The sequence below is a fragment of the Triticum urartu genome, chromosome 4A, assembly GCF_056163025.1.
Source record: "Triticum urartu cultivar PI428250 chromosome 4A, HENAU_Tu73, whole genome shotgun sequence".
NCBI lineage: Eukaryota > Viridiplantae > Streptophyta > Magnoliopsida > Poales > Poaceae > Triticum > Triticum urartu.
This window is the reverse complement of record NC_141876.1, coordinates 114,386,499-114,411,289: the sequence shown is the minus strand read 5'-3', so window position 1 is coordinate 114,411,289 and position 24,791 is coordinate 114,386,499.

Sequence of the window (24,791 nt, the reverse complement as noted above, 5' to 3'; positions counted from 1 at the left end):
ATCATGACATGGCAACATGCTGGTGTTTGGGGTAATGCATCTAGCAACCAGATTAAATGAAGTTGGTTTGAACCAAAGGTTCAAACTCCATGTAAGGCATTTAAAATGCCATTTATTGATTTGTCAAATTCAGTAGCTATAAGTTGTTCTAACATGCATGAAAATGCCACAGATTGATAGATTGGATTTTTTAGCTAATTTTTCATATATAATTTATTTAATTCTGATCTACAGTTGAAGACGACGCCATGGTCGTGGTGCGGTGCGTCCGGCGTCCTGCGGGTCGTCCAGGAGGCGTGGGCGACGGTGGCGGAGCTTCCACACAACATGGGAAGGCGAGAGGGGGTCGGGGAGCGCGGTGGTTCACGACGGCGCTTCCATGGCCGCGTCGGCCGTCGCGGAAGAGAGCGAGGGAGAGGAGGGGATGGACGCGCGAGAGAGGGAGGGGGCCCAGGGGGAGTGCGTGGCGCCGTCCAGAGGCATCCGGGCGAGCAGGCAGAGAGGAGGTGGAGGCCTCGGGCGCGCAGGCGTCGACATGCCTTTGCCTACTGGCAGAGGTTGAAGACAACCGCTCCAGCCAGTGGGCTGGGCCATCCAGCTGGCCGCTCCAGGTAAGTGGCCCTGGTGACTCTCTCTCTCTGTTTATTTAATTTGTTTTGTTTTTCTATTTTTGCTATTATGTTTTGATTTAGTTCAAAGACCAAACCATTTCCAAAATTCCTGAAATGACTTGTGGGCACATTTGGAAATATTTCCAACAGCCCTCAACCACTTTTAGAATTATTTGGGCAATTTTAATTATTTATAGCAATTAAATGCCCAAATTCAAATACTTAATGAGTTCATTCAAAAATCCAAATTGAGCTAGAAAAATGTGCACCATTTTTGTCAGAGGTGCCAAAACCAATTCAAAAATGATGAACATTTTTAAAGGGAATTTTGGGTTCATTGAAAAGATTTAAGTTGAACCTAGTTGAATTTCACTTGCTGCTAGGGTTTAACACTCCCCATTTCAACTTTCAAATAAATTTTAGACATGATGCATGGGTGCTGATGCAACTAATTACAAACAAATTCTAGGGCTGTGACAGGAACGAAATATTCTTAATCCAAAAATTAATAGCCATACTAAAACAAATTTAAAAATAAATCAGTACTATGTCATGTTAAATCCAATGAAGTACGTATAAGATATCAGTGAAGAACAAAAACAAAAAAAGAAACTTATATCCCATTTGCTATAATTTTTTTTGGAATTTTCAACCCCTTTTGATATTACTTTTAACAGACATTGACCATACTCTTAAGCTAGGCCGGAATGCATCCCTCCTCGTCTTGAAAGATTTGCAGCCTAGTAATTCGGAGAAAACAAATAGGCCTAGCTTGGGTATTCTTCAGAAAGAAATACTGGGCTACCTATTTTCCCAAAGAACTGGTGCATGAGCATTTAGCTTTATTTATTTATTTACTTATTTATGTTTAGGGGACCATGAGCATGTACTTGGGCCGGATTCATGTGAGAGCCTCCCTTCCAGTTAATTATGGGCTTCTCTATTGGGCCTTCATCAGTGGGCTGCATGTTATCAACAAGTGGAAAATGTGTTCCGAGTTTCAAAAAAAATGTGTTCCGTATGATAAATAGTATGCGCGGGGCACTAAAGGATCGAACTGTGCAACGACTTCCAAAACATTGTGTTTGTCGTTCTAACAACACATTTATTCAACCAACAGATGAAATATACTACTGATTGTACATTGAAAACAGCAGCAGCCGCAACCAGGGCTGGGGGTGCAACAGAAGCAGTAAGCAGGCCAGAAGAGTGAAGACGCAGCTCTCTCTTCCAAACCAAACATCAGCCATTATTACAAAAGGGCTACCAAAAAAGAACAAGTGTATGCATCAAACTAAATAAAGATCCTACTACACCAAGTGTACGCATCTAACTAACTGGCTCAGTTAGACGTTACTATTTATTAAGCTGTGGAGATTGGCTGGCGGCTTGAACCAGATGGGTGCCTGATGGGGGAAACTCCAGCCAGCAGGTCGAAGTCTGATACTTGCGACCCTCTCTCCTACTTTGTGCTGCAGAGCGTGGCAGCACATATCAGGGTATGGTGCATGCAGAGACGCATGGTACGATGTGTACACACAGTTTTGCCTGATGAACGAAACTGCACTGCCATCATGATCCTTGCCGTCGGTTATCTCCTGGTTAATCGGATAATTCAGTCCGACAAACAGAGAGCGTGTACCAAGGCTACTTACCAGCCTCCAGTCAAAAATTCCTGAAGGCCCAGAGAAGCTGGGATCCTGCTCAAAGACCTTGCAGTGATTGTGATTGTATTCCGCAAAACAACACGTCCGGTACGTGCAAACGATCATCAATCTTTCGCCGTCGTCTGATCGAGCCAGGAACCACCTGCAACTACCATGCCGCTTTTCTTTGATAGGTTCTGGGATTAGGAAGGGTAGGGACACCAGGCGGCCTACAGCATCATATCAAGTTGGAGTCAAATAAAAAAGGGCTCTTGGTTTAGTCAATCTTAAGAACAGCATGTTATGAGCATGAATAATTTTTCAGCAAATGTTGACAGTAATATAAGCAAGCCATCATGATATCATAGGAAAGTAACATACTGCTGTAAAAGCCATTTGTAGCGATGACTGGAGTAGGCCAGCAATACATCCAACCATAGAAGGAGTCGACAGCGTAAATGAAGCCCTTGTGTTCAATGGCATCAGAGAACCATGGAGGATGTATGATCCTGCGATGGACATGCAGATTTATCCACTTACCGCAGTGACCTGTTAGATAGGCAAGACCGCGGTTGAAGAACGCAATTAGCCTGAAGTCTTTATAATTCGCAGATCTTGTGCGCACTTGGCAGATTACAACCTTGAGCAAATCAAACTTGGTATCATGTTGGCTACTGTAAGATTCAGAGTATTCTGGGCCGCGGTGCCAAAGCAGTGCAGTGTTAATCGAAGGAAGGGGGATCAATCGCCGGGTGTAGACCTCCACCAGCATCCAGCTACCGCGACCGTCGACGAGCACCATCCAAGACGTGTTCATGCCGACCCAGTACATACCGTTAATGTAGTTGAGGCTGACGGGGATCGGATCGCAATCAAGGGGGTTGATGCTCGCCACCCTATGATCATTATGCTGCATGACACGCCATTTCTGAAGATCACGCGGCATCAGCAAGCAAGGAGCTGGCTTAAAAAGCTTCGGCCTGAGGGCTTTGAGTAAACGGTACAGCCTCGACGAGCACGCGGTGAGCGGCATGGTATTGAGATTGTCCACACGCGAAACAATGAGCTTGATTACCTCTATGGGGAGCAAATTCCAGCCACTCTTTCGGCGGACGCTGCTCGATTCTGCCATTGTTAGTGCTTGGGTTTCGGATGAGGGGGGGAGGCGCCTTAGCGGGAATGGAAGATTGGACGAGATTATGTGCGGACAAAGATGGAGAAGCGAATATGTGCTGTGGGAAGTGGACAGGTGATGATGACTACAGCATGCCGCTTGACTTACGAGACACATACCAGCAGCGTAGGGTCATGTCGATGCCAGACAACTTGCTTGAGTGATCACAGTACTGGTACTCCCTACAATGCTATGCCCTAACTTGCTTGAGTAGAGTAGTAGAGTTGGACTCTGCTCTACTACTAGCACCGGAGGAGTAGTATATTCTAATCTAAAATAGTTACAAACTTCAATCCCCGAGTGTGGAACGACTATGAACCGTGCTCAAAGACCGTGTCTACGTGGTGTTTGGACATGGGCGACAACCTCAACGCCAACGGTGCAGCTCCCGTTGCACCGTATGTGTTTCTGTCCTTCCTGTTCGAAATTGTGGTAAAATTCATGTTTCTACTCTGTATCCTACTACTATGCTAGTCCACATGATTAGTTGCGAACGACGACTTCTTCCCCGACCTCGGCAACCTCATCCTCGACGACATGGGCGACAACGTCAATGCCGGCAACCAGTGAGATACAGGGTGTAGGAAGCGGTTTGGGAATTTGCATGCCTTTCCAACCAGTGAGATACTCCGTACAAAGTACGACAGAGAAATAACCACAGAGAAGGAAGCTAAAATTAAACAATCAAACGAGCATTTTTGCTTTTGTTTTGCATTGAATCGTTTCACAAGCTTGACTAGTGCTGTTTTTCTACTTTTACAAAAACCGCATCGTAATGTTAAAACGTGCATTTGCACGTACATAAGTAATAGTAGTACTCCCTCCGTCTAGGTGTATAAGTCTTCCCTCCTTCTTGGTCACGGTGCACAACCAAAGATGACTTATTGACCTGGACGGAGGGAGTAGCACAGTCTGCAAGCATATATCGAGAGAGACGTGTAGTGCGATAGTGGAAAAAAATTACTCGTATATGAGACCAGGTCTCACAGTTAGCAGGTGAGACCCGTCCTGATGGATGACACGTGGATTTTAAGTGGGGGTGGGGGATGCTTTGTGATTTGTGAATGCCATGTGTCATCCATCAGGATGGGTGTCGCGTGAGACCTAGTCTCATAGAATTCTTTTCCTGCGATAGTATATAGTAAAGTTTGTGCTATATGCACGTACTTGCAAAATGCGTACGAATACACAAGGTTTCCAAACTTTCCCTTTTACATACTTAATTAAGGACGCTAAAAATTCCTGAACGTTCGGGATTTATCATTTGCATCCCAAAACTAATGAGATCGCCTTACGAAACAAAAATTATACTCCTCCTAAAAGCCATGGCGCTCGTAGGAGCGCTTGTGGCGCGCCACGAGTGCCCTGGTGCGTGGCCGTTTACCAGCGCGCCAACACAATGCCTCTTCCTCAGCCTGGCAACTCGCGAGGTGCTGATTGGCGGCTTGCCGGCGGGTGAACGCGATCTCACCGGTGTGGTGATACGGTGCCAACAAGTACTCCTCCTCGCTGGAAGCGTGCACCCGGTCCATGTACTGCCAAGCGTAGATGAGGCGCTTGGGCCCGACTGCACTCAGGGTGTCGGCACGGGCATCCTCCGCCACCCTCATGGCCCTCGCACGAGCCTTCTGCCAAAGAGCCAATTGCCTGACTCTCTCGGACGCGACATAGGCCTCCCAGGCAGCTTGTTCCGCGGTGCGCTTCTCTTCCTCGGCCTTCTTCTCCGCCTCTATTTTGGCGCACTCTGCTGGAGGTAAAGCCTCCCACAAGGCGACATCCATTTCTTTCCAAAGCTCCTCAAGGCTGGGGGGCTCGATGGGCGGCGCGGCGTTCTCCTCGTAGCGGGGAGCCGAAGCGTCCTCAGACACGCGTGCTGGCGAGATTGGGAACGCCGACGCGTCCACATTGACGCATCGCGGCGACAAGCGGAACGCCGACGCGTCCTCCTCGACTAGTGGTGGCGAGGAACGGAACGGCAACGCGTCGCGTAGCGGCGAGGAGCGGAACACCGACGCATCCTCCTCGACTAGTGGCGGCGAGGAACAGAACAGCGACGCGTGACCGTCCGCGCGGTGCAGCGAGGGGCTCCTAGGGCTTGGGAGGGGCGATGCCATGGTGGTCAACATGAGAGGGAGGGGAGGAGATAGCGATGAACGTGAATGTGAGGGGAGGAGATAGCAATGTCGTGGGAGGCGTAGTATTTATAGCGAGCAATGGCACACCTACGTAAGATATGGACTGAGCTGCACTGACTTAACTGCCGGTCCAGTTGCGTCAGTGACATGTGGGCCAGACCCCTGTTGGGCCCATACGTCAGTGACCGAATGCACCTGTAGTTAAGTAACAGCTACGTGGGCATATTTGTTGGAGTAAATTACGGGGGAGCGAAGGGGGGAAATAATGCTGGTCACAACGGATTGGACGAGCGTGGGGGGAGGAGAGTCATGCATGCAGATTTTTTCACACGGGGTGGAGTGGTGGGACCGCCGGAGGGAGAAGGAGAGTTTGGCAGGCATATTGTTTCACACATGGAGAGGAAAAAAATTGGAGTCGAACGGGCTTCCTGCAGGTATGGGGAACGGTGCATAATAAGTCATCTTGCATGCCGGGCTAGGTATAGTCTCAAGTCATTAAAAACAAACACGCCCCACACATGTTCATATTTCAAGGTGCACTAAATTATTGCATGCGATGATTAAGGCTGGCCATAATGGTGGTATCTTAGTTGGTATCATGCACACGGGAATAGCAAACATGCTGATGTGGCAAAGAATTAAAGAAGAGAGGGGGGTTAGAGTAACTAGAGTTCATGCATGCATTGGTAACACATTTTTTGTGGAGAACGACAACACTAGGTGAGTACTTTTGCAGACTTCAAAAACTATTCCACAATGTGTCAACATTCACAATGTCAAATCAATATTTTTACACTCATTATAAAACGTAGTTCTTATACTAGTACTAGTTGAGTACTCATTATAATCAGTACTCCTTCTGTCTAGGTGAGCAAGTCATCTTAGATTGTGCACTGTGACCAAGGAGGAGGGGAAAACGAGAGATCTTAATGTTTATAATCAGTACTCCCTCCGTCTAGGTGAGCAAGTCGTCTTAGATTGTGCACTGTGACCAAGGAGGAGGGGAAACCGAGAGATCTTAATGTTTATTTGCTAATTAATAGCATTGCATGCAATGAACTAACCACTGCATATCGTGTTTGGTAGTCTCAAGTCATTAAAAGCATGCACACCCACATCTCCTATTGGTTGATATGTCAAAAAACAAGAAACGAGGTAGAAGTTAATGCACCGCGCCTAAGACTAGCCACAATGGATAGTAACATACACATATCCCTAGACTATGTTACTACCTTCATTTATTAGGTTATAGACTCATATTGCATTGGGACATGTGATGTTACAGTAACTAGCTAAGTTACTACAATTACCTCTCTCTCTTCATTAACTCATTGCCACATAAGCAAATCTGCTGAGTTGGACTCGATGTTACCGCTGAAGTTTACTCCCACTGTGGCTAGTCTAAGTGTTTTGGGAGTATTGTAGATATTGATATTTTTAGTATAAATTTGGTCGTGGTATTTCATTGATGCCTGTCAAAGCGTTGACAGGTCTGCTATGCGTGACCTGAAGATGAAAGCGTTGAGCATCTCAAAGTTGATCAACAATCTTCAATTTTCAAAGATTAGCCGTTCGGCCAATAAGGTGGCACACTTAATCGCTAAGTATAGCTTTGACAATAGATTAGATGGTATTATTGTAAATAACGTACCGCCCTGTGTGGTGAATATTGTATCGAATGAGTATACTGGTGTGGCTGGTTAATTAATATAAGGTGGTGTTCAAAAAAAGTATAAATTTGGTCAAACAATTTGCAAACGGTTGACGGGAGTAAAAAGGACCAGAGGGAGTATCATGCATGCGGAGTAGGCAAAAAATTGCTTGTCTAAAAAAAGGCAAAAGAATTGCTCATTTATAGTCGGTCGAAGTCTCAAAGGGCGCGACCGCGCGAGGGAGGCGAAGGTCGTGGGAGGCGCAACATTTGGCGGAATTAAGTGAAGTTACATCCACGCGCCGGCATGGCGTGCGAATAGGCAGAAGCTATACCGTCAGGCCTACGATATGGGTCTAGTAGACATGACATCTAGTGGGTCCCGCATAGTTCTCGAGAACTCTTTGGGGGCTTGCAGCCATTTATCCACCGGGCAAGCCAGCAACCCCACGCCGTTCGCACGCCCTACTCGTCCCCGTCTTCTACCTTACAACAGTTCGCTCCCAGTCGTCCGTCCTTTCACATTAGTTTGCTCCCAGTTTTTTTGCGGGGTACAACAGTTCAACTTCTCCTAACCCTCCTCCAAAATCCATGGCCTCCCAAATCTCCATGGTCGCCGCTGAGTACCAGGTTAGAGCCATCACCGGTGATCAGTTCATCGTCATTTACACACGTGGATCCGAGATGGTGAAAGCATGGCTTGCTCGCTTCCTACGCATGTTCAACAGTTCAACGGATGAGTGGGTCGCTGGGCTAGATGTTGAGTACACCACAGTCCTCAGACGAGAGAAGGATCTAAAGGACAAAGAGAGGAAGAAGCCCGCCGTGATCCAGGTTTGCGTACATAACGTTTGCTTGGTCTACCACATATGCCATGCCGACGTTGAGTGCCAGGATTTTAAGAACTTCCTCAAGGACAAAAGAGTGAAATTCGTTACTGTAGGCTTTAAGAACAATAGTGACGTCCTGCGTCGGATAGGTCTCGTTGTAGGCCAGCCCTTCGATCTCCAGAAGGCAAGCCTGGTGTCCTCCTCTCAACCTTCAATGCTGACCCTGGCAGTAGCCATGATTGATTCTTCGTACGCTAAACTGAAGAAACCTCATCACGAGTTTCATCATGCATGGGAGTCGAAGACATTAGATGAAGATCACATCCTGTACGCAGCAATGGATGCCTACCTTTGTTTAAATATCTACAAGGGTTGGATGAAGAAGCAGAGCCCAGTGTCCGGTTCAAGCAATGAAGCGTCAGCAAAGAGGAAGAGGAAGAGGGACGAGGACGAAGTCGAGGACGTGGACTCGGACTCCAAGTAGGTGGCAGTGCCGTCGCTCATGCTTATTCTACTGCAGTGTCAAGCAGACTAGTTGCTTATTAGTTTATTTTCAAGGGTGTGTTGTGCTGAGGCCCCAGCAGAACTATGGGGTTGTTTGGATTTTGACTATCTTTGCCATATGTTGCCACATGATTTTTTCCACATTTGTCACACTTGCCTTACTTGAGTTGCTCAAATTGTTAGCCATACTTTGGCTTGCCTAAGGGAATCTTGCCACACTTTTTGTGTCTATGACATGTGGGGTTCACTGCTCATAAAAAATTCCTTGTCTCAAGTGTGGCTAGAACCAAACACCTACCTAACTTGGTCAAACTTGCCTAAGGTTAGGTGTGGCAAAGTGTGGCAATGTGTGGCTAGGAACCAAACAGCCCTTATGTTTATGTTCTTTCTCCTTATTTGAACTCTTTAGTACATACAGTAGTACTAGTACTATGTCTTACTACTGTTCTTCTTGCAGTTGGTACTACTACTCGTATCTTCGTTTTCCTACTATACTTAATACGTTCGTACTAGTAGTATAATTTGGGTCAGTCGATTTGTGAAAGAAGTTCGACACAGCGAAGGAAGAAGACGGCAGAAGAGGTGGAAGAAGCCCTTCTAGCCATACATGTTGCATCAAACGGCTCACATGAGTCGACTGACCCAAATTGCTCTTTTAGATTGCAGGATCCATGTGCCATTCAAGGTCTCGAAGGTAGATTCCGTGTCCGCACCCGGTTTGCAGGCTCGACGCGCGCGCGACTGGCTTCCGTCGCGACAGCCACCATGGGCACCTCCTACGCGCGGGCGGAGACGACAATGACACTCTAGTTCCTCCTTGCCGGCGTGCTGGAGCACGCGCTCGTCCTCCTCTTCGTACGCTGCATGCATAGAAATGGCTCCACTAGCTGCTTGCATGCTTGCGTGCTTGGTAGCATGACGGCATCACGAGGAGTGACTGCAGACGATGTGAGCGGGCGAGCCTTCGGCTTCATGGCACAGGGATGGCGGCGACACGGCGGTGATGGGCGAGAAATTGTTGGCCAGAGCAGGCGGGCGCCGGCATGCGCAACGGCGGCGGCATATTGATGAGTGCGCGTGTGGGAGCTTATTTTAGTTTTATATATAAGGTTGGTCAAACTTAAAAGAAAACCGTACTAGTACACATAAACATTAGACTTAGGCAGCGCTTTTATTAGTTACGAGCTTATGTTCTTGCCCATTGTGACCAGCCTTAGTACCACGACCATGATACGGAATCCTGTGCAAGCGCGTGAACCGCGGCTACACGGTCGATCGAATGGTGCGTCACCGTGTCGCGCTTGAAGGACATCCACCGAACCTTTTTGTGTGTGTGAAAAAAATCCTCGAATATTACTCAACTTTTTTTTCCTGTGAAAGTTCTTGACGCTGCAATATTTCCATATATTTGAATTTAGCTCCAGTTCGTGTTTATTTGGATTTGGACGTTTTAGGTGCGCCCTAGTTTTTTTAATACTGATTTGGTGTGTGTGATTGAGAGAGAACGTTTGTATGTGTCCATATGTGTGTTGTGGAGGAAGGGCAATGTGGAGATGGTGTGCGTGTGATACAGACATAGAGAGGTGTGAATGTGCAAATGATCGTGCATGAGTGAGACATAGACAGATGCCGATATGTTGTGTATACATGAGAGAACGGTCTTCTACGTTACTTGTGTGTGTGAGAGAGAGAGAGGGGGGGAGAGAGAGACAGAGAGAGGAGCATCCGTAACACAACAACCATCTCTCTCGATTCGTCTGTCCCTCGCACGGTCGCATGCAACACATGCATCAACGCGCACATTTTGACACCCTCACCCGGCCCCTGCCCACCTCAAGGCCCGCACAATCTCTTCGTGAATACCCATTTCTCTCCTTAGGTTTGTTTTCTCTCAATATCTGACACACACACACGCACACAGAGAGAGAGACACACGCAGCACAACACACACACACTCCCCCGAGCACACAATTCATCCCCATCCAAGCTTATACGGCGACCACTCTCGCTTGTGCTTCTTTGCACCCCAACATGCACAACACCTCAATCTTCAAAGAGGGCAACGAGCAGATCGAAGACGGCGACCACACCGCGCTAGAGAATGCGGGGTCATTTGGAAGCAGGGTGATGTGACGACGACTGACTGACTCCTCCCCCCACCCTCTCTCTCTTGCACAAAATTACCAATCCCTCTCTCCCCCGCACAAAATTGTCAATCCCTCAACCCATGAGATCCTTCCCCTCTCGTCCATGTTTTTCCTGCTCTCTCATCAAACATATTGTCTCTTCTCCTTCCACGTATACAGAATCCAGATGCACACGCATCTCATGTATATTACATGTATGCATTTTTCTCACAGACCTAACTTCTTCCTCTCTCTTTCTCTCTCTATCTCTCTCTCTCTCTGTCTCGTTAGGTTTGTCTCCTACTCTCTCGTCCACATACATACAATCTTTCCCTCCCTATCTGCTCCATCTTCAAAAGCTCTCTCTGCACGTTTCATTCACACATTGGGATATGTCAAAATGTTGCTTCTATAATGGCTGATGTAGAGTTATGATTGTTCTTGTTGCATCCTACAAAGTAATAACTATGAAATGCATTTAGATTCTCATTTGACTTGGATTATGTGAGTTTGAGCATGTTGTGAAGTACTATAGACCTTGTATACATCTTGGGATTCGACAATGATTGTAACTATTGAATTGTATAGACCATTACATTCAAAGTCAATAGCCTAATATATTTATTTCACAATTTCAACAAATGACTTGTTCACTACAAACTAAGAAAAGAAATGTGTACTCCCTCCGTTTTTATTTAAGTCCGCGTATTAGCATTGGTCAAAGTCAAGTTTTGTAAACTCTCAGAAAGCTTATAACAAAAAATATTAACATATACAATAACAAATAAATACCATTAGATTCATTATTGAATGTACTTTCACATCGTACATATTTGTTGTGGTAAATGTTTGTATTTTTCTATAAACTTGGTCAAACTTTAGGAAGTCTGACTTCGGCCAAACCTAATATGCAGAGTTTACTACTACTACTCGCTAGTTGCTTAGCCGAATCACTCAACACGCCACACGGGGAGTCCAGTGTCACAAAATTTTGAGGTCGGCGGGAAAATCTCCCGCGACCCTGATTCGAGCAGTGGGAAGTTACCATCATAGCCTTCGGAACAGGCCTACAGATGACGCTTGGTAGGGGGCTGTTTTCGTAACTTCAGGTTCACCCTACCCAGCCAACCCCACCCCGGCACCCAGAGTAGTACACCTGAATACTCCCCAATTTCTATCCCCGCCGCAAAATAGACTTCTCCACGGCACCGCAGCCTTTGTGCTCCTCCCCTTTACATCGGCGCACTCGTCCACCGCAGCGCATCTGCCTAATCGACGACCTCGTACGCCGCACTGGAGTCGGTCCACCGTCATCGTCGTACATGGAGCCTCTTCCCCGGCATCGTCTTCCACAGTCTCGTATCTGCTTCCCGGAAGCCGACGCCAAGTGCAGAAGTACCACCATCGTGGACAATGAACTGACTCCCGTTGCCGACCATGACTCACAGAGGCCGCCGCGACCATCGTTCTCCTCCTCGATTGGTAATGTGTTGAATCACTTAGCAGTACATGTGCAGTTCCAATTTTGTTCATACCTACCCTTCAAATTTCCTGGGTGCTATTGTTCCCATAAAAGTAATTGGTTATAGCCTCCATTGTCCAACAGAATATCAGCTTGTAATTGTGTGTTGCTCCTATATCGCGCTGTGCTTGGGTAGGTTTTTCATCTGCAACCAGTAGTGTGGCAAATGATGGAAATGTTTTTAGAACTAGCAAAATGCCCATGCGTTGCACGCATCAAGATGCATTTGTATGAGTAGTTTATCTTGTTGGAGATGCTCTAACATGGCAGACGAGTGCTTTAATGTTGCCCACAAGATGTGCGAGTATTACTAGTAGTATATTTTTCTTGCCATGTTGAGATTTTAAAACCACGAGTGCGAACATGCAGAGGAGCAATGAAGATCAAACACGGGATATTCGGGACATCTTCAAGGAGCATGGCAAGTTAAAGAGGAGCTGCACCAAACCTGTAAAACGAGCTTTGGTAAGTAACACCCTTTCAATTACTTCTGTGTAGCCTCGTGTTCTTCGATGTGTATATGTTGTAGTTTATGTTTCTCTTAAGCGTGGTGTTCTTCGATGTGTAATAAGAAGAGTCTTAATCGCCCTAATGCTTTCGTTTTTAGCTTGATGTAGGAAGTGGGTGTTCTCACCTTGTAGTCTGTTTTTATTTATTTATTTATTCCTTTTGAATTCACTTCTCCGAGTTCTGTTTATCTGGCTTCTACTAAATGGATCTAGGTTGCTTTGAGTATTAATCTAAAAAAGAAGTAACTTCATGTCAGGATGCAGTTGCTACGAGGAGGGAAGTATGGTCAACCTCGAGATCATGTTTCCAAAATGAGGCTGGATTACACACAAGGTGCCAGTTCCCTAATGATGCTGGATTAGACACAAGGTGCAAATTCCCGGATGAAGCTGGATTACACACAAGCCAGGTGGAGTCGTCAGCTGTTCGTGTCCTCGTGGCATTAGTAAAGGCTGAAAGAAAGCGTGCAGCAGCCCTTGAGAATGTAGCTGAGTTCCTGAAGAAGGGAAAAGAGCAATCAGATGCTCTCTTCACCCAAGCCAAAGAAGAGATGGAAGAAGCCAGAAATAAGCTAGCAGAGGCAGAGCAGGCTAGGCGTCTCCTGCTATCTAAAATTGTTGTCAATACAAAATTTCCTTCATAATAGCTAGGTTCAAATGTTTATCCGGTCAGCATGCCTGCTGTGATGTCCGTGCATCTACTGATGTGGCACAAAATGTTTTTTTAGGGTCATGTAATAACAACAATTACTTTCCAAACAATAACAGACGAAGCATTGGACATGGTATAGTTCACGCGGAAGCCAGACATTCCAAGTTCAACTTCCACATCAAACTCATGTTCACAGATATCTGCACATTCATACATAATATCCACAACCATGATTCACTTCAAAGCCAAAAAAATGTGAGGAGAGTTATAAATAAAGAAAATCCTCTACTAGTTCCTGCTACCAGTGCGAGCACAACAAGTCAAGACCGTGCGTAAATTAATTATATTGTAGTCATTTTTTGTGTTCTAAAATGCCTGCCGGCTCGCGGAAGGGCGTGTTGCCGGCACACGCGCAGATTCAATGAAGGCAGGCGGGGCAGTCTTAAGTTGGTTGCACGCGGCGAGGAGGCGTGCTCAACCGGGCCTGCAGCGAGTGCGGCCCTCTTGGCCGGCGCGCCGGTTCAATGCCTGCGCTATGAGAGGTCGTGTCCGTGTCAGAGCAATCACTCCCTCCATTCCTTTTTTTGTTTGGGTATAACAAAATCTCGTTTCCCATTCACATTTTAGTGGTAGGAGTTGTGCGTGTGTGTCTGTGTGTGAGAGAGAGGAGGTGGTAGTCGGGGTTGTTTGATCGATAAACAAATGAATAATGTCAGCCTGGGATGGAGACGAAAAGGAGACCGCAACAAATGGTGCGTCTACAGGAGAGATAGAGAGAGTAATTTTAGTGGTATGAGTCATATGTAGAGACATATAGGGTGTGTGAGAGAATCCCATAGAGAGAAAGACAAAGTGAAAGACGAGTGGAGACTGTGTGTTTGGCGGTGAAAAAGAAAGCTTAGGTACCGAGTGATACCAGAGAACAGTAGAGACATGAGAGATAATGAAAACCGTGTAATTTATAATGATAGGGAGAGTGTGACACTTCTCAAGGGAGACGTCGAGTGACCATGTTTGCGAGGATAGGAGCAACATGAAGTGAGCATGCAGGTGAGCTGGAGAAAAGAGAGTGATAGCTACCTGAAGGAGCATGCATGCGAGAGAGATGGGTGTGAAAGGAGTGAACAAAAAAGGGATTCAAATATTTGAATTCGAGATGATGATACATGTAATCCATACTCGAACCAAAATTGATCTATCAAACATGCACACTCATATGAATTCACGCACATCTATGTTATTTAATATGTAGATATTAATGATCCATACATTTTAGTAGAACATAATTTGGTTAAATTTTTTCGAATTCAACCTTAAGATTTCGAGATTGTTGTATTTGTAGATCATATTATACATATAAAGGAGCAGAATTCTTTGTTGTGCTTTTGAAAGTATATATATATAAAATGATGTATATATAATGTAATTCCAATTGAAAATGGATCCCGCCCGAAAAAAATAGAATACAAATGGGATTCGAATTGAGTTGGCACGGTAAACATGCACTCTGCAAAATTTGAACGAAGCGGGCAAAGTCGCAGTAACCGCCCGAAACCAAAATCCGCGAGATGGAAATCACTACTGCCTATCCTTGCCATGCAAAGCCTATATGCTGGATTTCTATAGGTTTCGATAGGGGTAGGTTTGTAATTTCACCCAAACATGACGTAACCGCCTCTCACCCGGATTCATACACGGTGGGCGCCAAAACACAGTGTGCCCTTGGCCAAAATCGACTCCCTCCCCGATTCATATTCATACACGGTGGGCGCCAAAAACAAATTCTCGTCGGCAAATATTCGGTGTATGCAAGATTACAGTCCTATCCCCAACCGACTAGTGTTGCTGTGATGTAGTAGAAATTTGAAACGGGGGCTAAGTTTGTAAATTTCCTCGCATTTGAGACAAACGCGCCTTGAATACATGGTTCCCCCTTCCTCTCTACCTCCCTTTCCCCATTCGTACTCCGTGGGCGCCAAAACACCCTCTCCACCCACCCTCCTCCGTCCGCCGCCGTCCGCCACCCCATCCACCGCCGTCCTCCTCCACCATGTCGGAGCTGATACCCCGACACCGCCGTCCATTACAAGAGATCGACCTCTCTCATCCACGGCTTCGGACCGGGATCCTTGCATCCCGTCCTCTCGCTTCATCCCCGCTGTCGTCCACCTTGTCGGCGCCGCTCCTACGACCATCTCGTCCACTGCGCCCCGCCGCCACCGTCTAGCCTCCTAGATCTGCTTCCACGCCGCCGACAGCCATGGCTACCGCAGCATAGTCAAATTCTCAGCAGATGCCTACATGGCGCCGCACCAGAGGCGGTACTCTTTCGTATCTGCTCAACTTATTTATTGTAGCAAGAAAATAGATCGCCACTGCTTTACTCTGATTTCTTGTCTTGGTTGTGAAGTTTCCTTTGTCCGGTTTGCACCTTCAGATCTGCCATGGCATGTTCAACACCATACTCGCAATGCTTATGGTTTTCCCCTTTTATATTCCACACTAGTTAAATCGCAGTAGACTAAATTTCAAAATTGGGTCAGTCAATTTTTCAAAGCTCGCCGAAGTTCGCCGGTGCGATTGAAGGGGCTCAGGTGGTTGTGGGGCCTCGCCGAACAAAGAAAACTCGATGCGGGTGGGGGTTGGGGTGGGGGTGGCGGAGGAACACATGCGTTGGGGGCCGGTGGTCTGGCCGGCGGCCCGTGCGGTGTTCTGTATGGGAAGAATCAGAGACGAGGAAGAAGAAGGGTTAGGAGACGTAGGATCTTCATCTAACCGCCTGAAATGGTCGAGAGACAGCTAGGAGTTGCATTCTTAATGCGCTCTGGTTCATCATGTGTGGGCACTGCGCAACCAACATTTTATTATCCAAAATCTGCTTGCTCTTCTTTACCATGTTCCTCTTCCGTTCTTCTTTAATATGTACTCTCTCCGTTCCTAAATACAAGTCTTTGTATAGATTCCACCATGGACTACATATGGAGCAAAATGAGTGAATCTACACTCTAAAATGTACCTGGATACATATGTATGTGATCCATAGTGGAAATCTCTACCAAGACTTATATTTTGGAACGGAGGGAGTATGATAGTAGTACAATATGTTCCTTGTACTGAAGATGAGCAGGGACATTTGCAGTGTAGAGGTCTATACGGTCGGTTGTGATGGATACTTTGAGCCTCTTTGATTCGTAGGATCTTGTAAACATAGGAATAGGATTTGTAGTGGCCTGCCCACTTGAATCCTATAAGAATAGCAAGGAAATGCGGGGAGCTGTGTCGCCTTTGAGAGTTACATTGATATTAACAGTACCGCACCTTCACTTGAAGAGAGCTGGTATCCGAAGCCTTTCTAGCCGTACCAGAAATACTAGCACATATATTCCAGCAAGTTCCACTTTGCTGATTTTACTCTAATGCTTAAGGTTTTCCCGTTATATCTACACTATGATCTGTGTAGCTGCTTTGTGTCGCACTAGCAGCAATCCACTCTTGAAGCTAAACACTTCAATGACTTACAAAATTGGCATCAAGGCATTGAGTGCCATTCTGGATGCAATGAAACTCATACGCTCCCCACCTGTTGATTCTTGTTCAGAATATCATCCTAATGACTATTCTAACCTCGAGGAGTCAAAGGCAGATGGCTTGTCCTATTCACCCATCAAGGTGCCTGTTCTAATTTGGCAATGTTTTATTGATTGCGGGTATCTTGCATATGTTGTCTTGCATTTCTTCTACTTTGTTGCACCGCCATCTGCTTAGTTTACTCATCATATATGTGGAGATGCCATGCCCATCCATTATCAATACATATTCCATCTGTCATCATACCATGTTTTTTCACTCAAATGCTGTTCTTGGGCATCAGACATCAAAAAGGAAGAGGGTAATTGCCGAGCCTGAAGGAGCACCAGCAAAGTCCTTGAAAAACGTGGCGGTGCCGGAGAAATCAGACATCACCCCACTTATATTGGATGTACAACCAGTGACACAAAACGTAGGACCGACTCCAGCAGACTGTACCCATACTTAACTGGCCACACCACTAGCCCCACACACAGGACCTGCACTCCAGCAAAAGGTATACCGATTTCATTTGCCATAGCACCAGCTGTACCCCAGAAAAATCACACTCCAGCAAAAAGTACAGCAAGTCCACCGGCCGAAGACCTATCCCAACTGCAGAGACGGCCAATTCCTGCAGATTGGAACCCCATTCCATTTATTCCCAGTTTAAAAGACAATGCTTTCAATGTTGTTAGGGACTACGTGCATATATTCCCATCATGGGAAGATTATTGTGAAGACAAAAACCATTTTCACATCTTCCTGTCCAACTTATGTGTAAGTGCTATTATTCATGGCTATTAGTTTCTTGCTTTCTGGTGATTGAACACATCAATGATTTACATTACATTGTTGTAACTAGGCGAGGGTCAATCGGGATAGTCATGACGAGCAAAGCTTGCTTGTGCTTTTCAAGAAAGCATTGCAGCAGTATCGGTGTTACCTGAGGAAATCACACTTTGATGGCAAGTCTATAAATGAATTCCTGGTGAAGTCTCCTGTGCTAAATTTAGAACACATTGAATGGAAAAACCTTGTTATACACTGGTCTCGTTCCCAGGATGAGGTACTGTCTATGAAATCACATGACAATTTGAACTTCTACTTTTTCGCATGTGCCTTACGGATCTTTTTTGCAGGAAATCTGCTCAAAGAAGAATTCCGGTTTGACAAGAATGACAAGATATCTCAAATATGCTGCCCGCTGCTTTGCTCTTGTTAGTACCTGTTGTCCTTTATCACTATACTTGCATACATACCTGGTTCATTTTGTGACAGCAGTATGCATGATAGCTTGCTTATCAGTTGTTCTCTCCAAATTATCTGATCTGTATGAATGGTTACATTAGTGTAGAATATATCCAATGCCAATGTTTTTTTTAGCTCTGCATTGTTCTTGTAAGTACATGCTGTCCTTTATCAGTGTACTTATAATGACAAGTAGTTGTTCATGTACCATCACTCTGTAGCTTATTTTCCTTTGGCCTCCATTTTCTACACATCAATCTATATTTACTCTTACCATTAGGTTGGTACTGAAGAAGTTTAGCTGTGCATTGCTCTTGGCTGTACCTTTTGCCTGTATCGTTGCACTTACATTTATAGCTACTTGGTTATGTAGCATCACTCTTCATCTTATCTTAAATATTCTCCATTTTTCGTATATTATCACATCTATATTTACTCTTAACAAAATGTAGAATAAAGGAAATGTTTTTGAAGAAGATTCTGTGGTAAACTTCTTGAATTGCCCCCCCCATCAGCATGGACAAGGCCCTTATAGAGCCTGTCTTCACCAATAATGTAAGTTTGTCCATCTCAAGCCTTCAAACTTTGTTGTATATATTTGGTTAGGCATGACTGCAACAACTGTTTATTTTTGGTGTTTGCATCAAATTGCTTGTTTAAAGTTTATTATATGTAGTTCATAAACAAAAGTTCGTCCTTTCTCAATTTAAGTTTTCAGTTGTACAACCAAGTTCCTTCTTCATACCATGTAAATTAAACTATACAGAGCAAGTGATCTTCTTTTGCACTGCATGTATGTTTCTGTTCTTCATCTGTAATCCAGTGGTGTGGTGAACCTACCAACTACAACACAATGTCATATTCTGCAATGTCTTAACTATGAAAAATGTCATATCATTCTACTATTATTTAAACCATCTCTTGATTTGCCAATCTGAAATGGTATAAATTGACAGCACACTAACCATTGATACTTATGAGTTCTTGATCTGTAATCCAGTGGTGTCGTGAAGCTGCCAACTCCTTCACAATGTCATTTCCTGCCATGTCTTGACCTGAACAATACCATATTGTGTTAATGCAAATTTAAACTGTGTCACTTTATTCGTCAGTAAGAAATGTGATGAATTGTCAGCACTGATACTTTTATGTGCAATACCTGTCATCTGTCTGCTTGTTTATCTTTTAGAGTGAGGAAGATATAAGTGTTGAACAAGCGCAGTCTCATCATCTTGCTCAGCTGCATGCGCTGCAGCTCCCCAGCAGGGCTAACCTTTCTTGAACTCTATTGAAGTGCTGTCGGTTTTGTATATTATTTTGTCGGCGTGTTTATTTGCACTAGTGGCGATCTTTGATGCCTAGTGTATGTAATCTACTGTCTTCTTGTGCTTTATTATCATAGTGGCGAACTTTGATGCCCAGTGGATGTAATATGCCGTAATTTCTTTATTGTATAGTATAGGTTTTTTTATTATTCATGATGCTACAGTTATTTTACTGTATATATATATCATGTCTTCGTAGTAAACCGGCCAAACCGTAAATTATGGTACATAATCGGGCCGTCATGCAATCACGATGTAGGTTGGGCCTGAAACATGCCGATTAGCTCATGGGCCGGGAGCAACCCAAAATGAACCCCGGCCCATGATTGTGCGGATCAAATCACGGGCTTTTAACAGGCCGAAAAATTGTCTCGGTCCTTGTTTGGCCCAATTAGATATCGGCTACGAGCAGGCCGGATGCAAACCAGGCCGTAGTTAGGCCCAACTATATGACGGGCTTTTAACAGGCTGAAATTAATATAGGGCCGAAATGTTAAACAGGCCCTTAACAGGCCAAAACTAATATCAGGCCGCATTACTAAGTGGGCCTTTAGCAAGTGGGCCCAAAAGCATAGTGTCCAGTTGACGGGCCGAATCTGATATGGGCCATAATTAGGCCCAAAACCTCTTAAAGGGATGGACCTGATCTGGGCTGTAATTTGGCCCAGAACATGGTAGGCTTTTAACGGGACGGATCTCATATGGGCCACTATTAGGCCCGGAGCGTGGCAGGCCATTAATAGACCGTATCAAATATGGGCCGACATTTGGCCCAAAACATGGCAGCCAGTTAACGGGCCGGCCTACTAGGGTCCTCAAAATCTTGTGGGCCTACAGCTGGGCCGGCCCATTAATGTCGGCGAAATCTCGTGGGCCTTTAGCTGGGCCGGCCCATTATGATCCGTAAGAATTTTGTGGGCCTTTACCTGGGCCAGCCTATTATGGCACACAAAAATCTTGTGGGCCTGTACCTGGGCCGGCCCATTATGGCCCACGAAATCTTGTGGGCCTTTAGCTGGGCCATCCCATTATGGTCCGCAAAATCTCGTGGGCCTTTAGCTGGGCCGGCCCATTATGGTCCGCAAAATCTTGTCGGCCTTTAGTTGGGCCGGTCCATTTAAACTTGTTGGGCCATGCCATGTGTCGACGTATCATAGGCGCCTTCTGTCCAGTGAGTGGATGACATCTGTCCCGACAATGAGCCAACACGTGTTTCCTCTAGCCAATGATGATTTTACACGTGGAAAATCCCCATTGGTCGGGGCTGTTAACGGGTTATCGGATCCAAAACCCGACTCGATAGCTTAACGGTGTTCCATTACGGTGGATGCCACGTGTCGGTCACCCTTGACAAAAGCACTTCTGTGACGCACGATTTATCGTCATGGAAGTGGACACTTCCATGATGATAATTTTGGTAATGTCATGGAACACTTCTACGACAGCACAAGTATGACTATCTTGATTCTGTCATAAATTTGTCAAGGATGTACATGCATGACAAAAAAGCGACCTACTATGACAAACACGTATCATCACGGAAGTGTATTTTTTTGTAGTGTACCTCTCCGTCATACGGAGTGACGAATCCCAGTCTTGATTCGTGCCAACCCAACAGACACTTTCGGAGATACCTATAGTGCACCTTTATAGACACCTAGTTACGTTGTGATGTTTGATACACCCAAAGCACTCCTACGGTATCCGAGAGTTGCACAATCTCACGGTCTAAGGAAATGATACTTGACATTAGAAAAGCACTAGCAAACGAACTACACAATCTTGTCCTATGCTTAGGATTGGGTCTTGTCCATCACATGATTCTCCTAATGATGTGATCCCGTTATGAACGACATCCAATGTCCATGGTCAGGAAACCATAACCGTCTATTGATCGAAGAGCTAGTCAACTAGATGCTTACTAGGGACATGTTGTGATCTATGTATTCACACATGTATTACGGTTTCCGGTTAATACAATTATAGCATGAACAATAGAAAATTATCATAAACAAGGAAATGTAATAATAACCATTTTATTATTGTCTCTAGGGCATATTTCCAACATCAATACGATACCCCATTGTCATCACGAGTATTCAATTGCAAGACATATATCAAGTGTTATCAAATCTGTAAAAGTATTCAATCCGATAACGACGAAATCTCAAAGGGAAAACTCAATTCATCACAACAAGATAGATAGGGGAAAACACCATATGATTTGACTATATTAACAAAGCCCGCGATACATCAAGATCGTGACATCTCAAGAAGACAAGAGAGAGAGAGAGAGAGAGATTAAACACATAGCTATTGGTACAAACCCTCAGCCCCGAGGGTGGACTACTCCCTCCTCATTGTGGTGGCCGTCGGGATGATGAAGATGGCCATCGGTGATAATTTCCCCCTTCGGCAGAGTGCTGGAATGGGGTCTAGATTGGTTTTCCGTGGCTAAAGAGCCTTGCGGAGGCAGAACTTCTAATCTAGGTTAACCCCGAGGGTTTTTGGAATATTTGGGAATTTATAGGGTAAAGAGGGGGTGCGGGAGGCGAGCGAGGTGGGCACAACCCACCTGGGCGCGCCTAGCCCCAGGGATGCCCTGGTGGGTTGTGCCCCCCTCGGGGCACCCCCAGGTGCTCCTCTGGCCCATCTTGGGTGTTCTGGTCCATAAAAAAACTCCAAAAAGTTTCGCGGTGTTTGGACTCCATTTGATTTGATCTGCGATGTAAAAAACAAGCAAAAAACAGCAATGGTCACTGGGCACTAGGTCAATAGGTTAGTCCCAAAAAATGATATAAAGTTGCTATAAAATGGTTGTAAAACATCCAAGAATGATAATATAACAGCATGAATACTTCATAAATTATAGATACGTTGGAGATGCATCAGCGTCCCCAAGCTTAATTCCTACTCGTCCTCGAGTAGGTAAATGATAAAAGAAATAATTTATGAAGTGTCAATTCTAGCAAAGTGCATAAGTTTGATCAATGATAATTTCAATCACTTTTCCTAGCATCATAATAGAAATTCTTTCTTATAAAACTTCTCATGTTATAGTAGCAACCAATTCACACATTAAGGTTTAAACAATGAATTCTCTTGAAACTCAACAACCTATGTTCTCAGTTGCCAAGAAATTGTAATTCAACTTATTCAACAGAGTCTAAGTAAGAGCTCCACATATCAACCATCATATAGTCTTCTATGATTGCTAACACTCACCATATACACATGAGCAAAACATATCAACCGGACACATAGAAAGATAGGGGCTTATAATTTCGCCTCCCAACGTATTCACCTCAAGGGTGATGTCAACAATAATAAGTCATGCTACCCATATCCAACTGGATGTATGTGCCTAGATCTTTCCTCACCACATGATGCTTGCCAAAAGAGAAAAATAAAAAGGAATAGAGGGAATAACTTTTTCTCTTTGCATAAAAGTAAATACACAAAAGTAAAAGATAGGCCCTTCACAGAGGGAAGCAGAGGTTGTCATGCGCTTATTTGTTTGTATTCTCACCCCCTTAGTGCAAAAGAACGTCACGTTGTATTTCCCCTTGTGATGGCAACCTTTATTATGCAGTCTGTCGCTTTTATTCTTCACCATCACAAGTTCGTACAATGCTCAATTTTCTCTTACACTAAATGATATCACACTTTTAGAAACAATTTTTATTGCCTTATTGCACCGATCATAACTTACTTGAAGGATGTTATTCAATACTTAGGTAGGTATGGTGGACTCTTGAAAATAAGATCTGGGTTTAAGGGTTTTTGGATGCACAAGTAGTATCTCTACTTGGTGCGGAATTTTTGGCTAGCAAAGATGGGGGGCAAGCACCACATGTTGAAGGATCTATGACAATATAACTTCTATGTGAATATGAACAAATATAAACCATTACGTTGTCTTCCTTGTCCAACGTCAACAATTTTGGCATATAATATTTTGACGGAGACTCACAATCACAAAAGATTTCCATGATAGTGTATTTGCATGTGAAAGTTCTCTTCCTTATACTAATTATTCGTGAATTGCTTGTATGACCAATATTGTGATTGTCAAGCCTCAAAAGGTTTCACTTTCTAAACCCAATGTGAAGCTACCAGTAGGCATGATATGATTTCAACTTCATGACATTCAATTTATTCGACAATTTACTCATAGGATATAAGTGAAGCACAAGAGTAAATGACAAGCTACTCCAAAAAGATAAAAGTGAAGATCATGAGCATAATATTTCTTTCTCTCAAATTAATTTAAGGGAAGAAAGAGAGAATTTATTAAAAAATACTAAAGCACACCGTGCTCAAAAGGATATAAGTGAAGCAATAGAGCAATTCCATATAAAAGAGCTTCGTTGACGGGATGTGAATGCCGCTTACCTAGCCTTATTTGAGGACTCTATTTTATTTAAAAACTTTCAGATATAAGTATTTTATTAAAACAGCAAGAAAAATGAAAATAAAATGACATTCCAAGAATAGCACACATCATGTGAAGAAGCAAAAATTTAGGCTCAACCGATGCTAACCGATAATTGTTGAAGAAAAGAGGTGGGATGCCTACCGGGGCATCCCCAAGCTTAGATGCTTGAGACTTCTTGAAATATTATCTTGGGATGCCTTGTGAATCCCCAAGCTTGAGCTTTTGTGTCTCCTTAATTCTTCTCATATCACGGTTTTCCTAAATCTCAAAAGCTTCATCCACACAAAACTCAACAAGGACTCGTGAGATAAGTTAGTATAAACCAATGCAAAAACCTTATCATTCTCTACTGTAGCAAATCGCTAAAATTATTATTAAACATTTCACACTAAATGACTATTCATATTTAATACTCCTATCCTTAAATAGAATCATTAAACAAGCAAACATATGCAAACAATGCAAACATAACAGCAATCTGCCAAAACAGTACAGTCTGTAAAGAATGCAAGAGTAGCAATCTGCCAAAACAGTACAGTACTGTCCCTAACTCCAAAAGTGATGAAAATTTACCACACTGTAGAAAATTTATCATAGCTTATTTTGCAAAAAGTTTCAACATTTTATCACATTCTGACTTTTCTAGGGAATTTTTGCAACAACGGTAAACTTTCTGTTTTTTAAACAGCAACATGTATACTTGCAAAATAAGCATGGAAAAGGCTATCATTGCCACTTTTATTGAAATAAAAGATGCAAAACATTATTCCAAATAACAGAAAGCAAATCCTAACAAAATAAAATGACGCTCCAAGTAAAACTCATATCATGTGACGAATGAATACAAAGC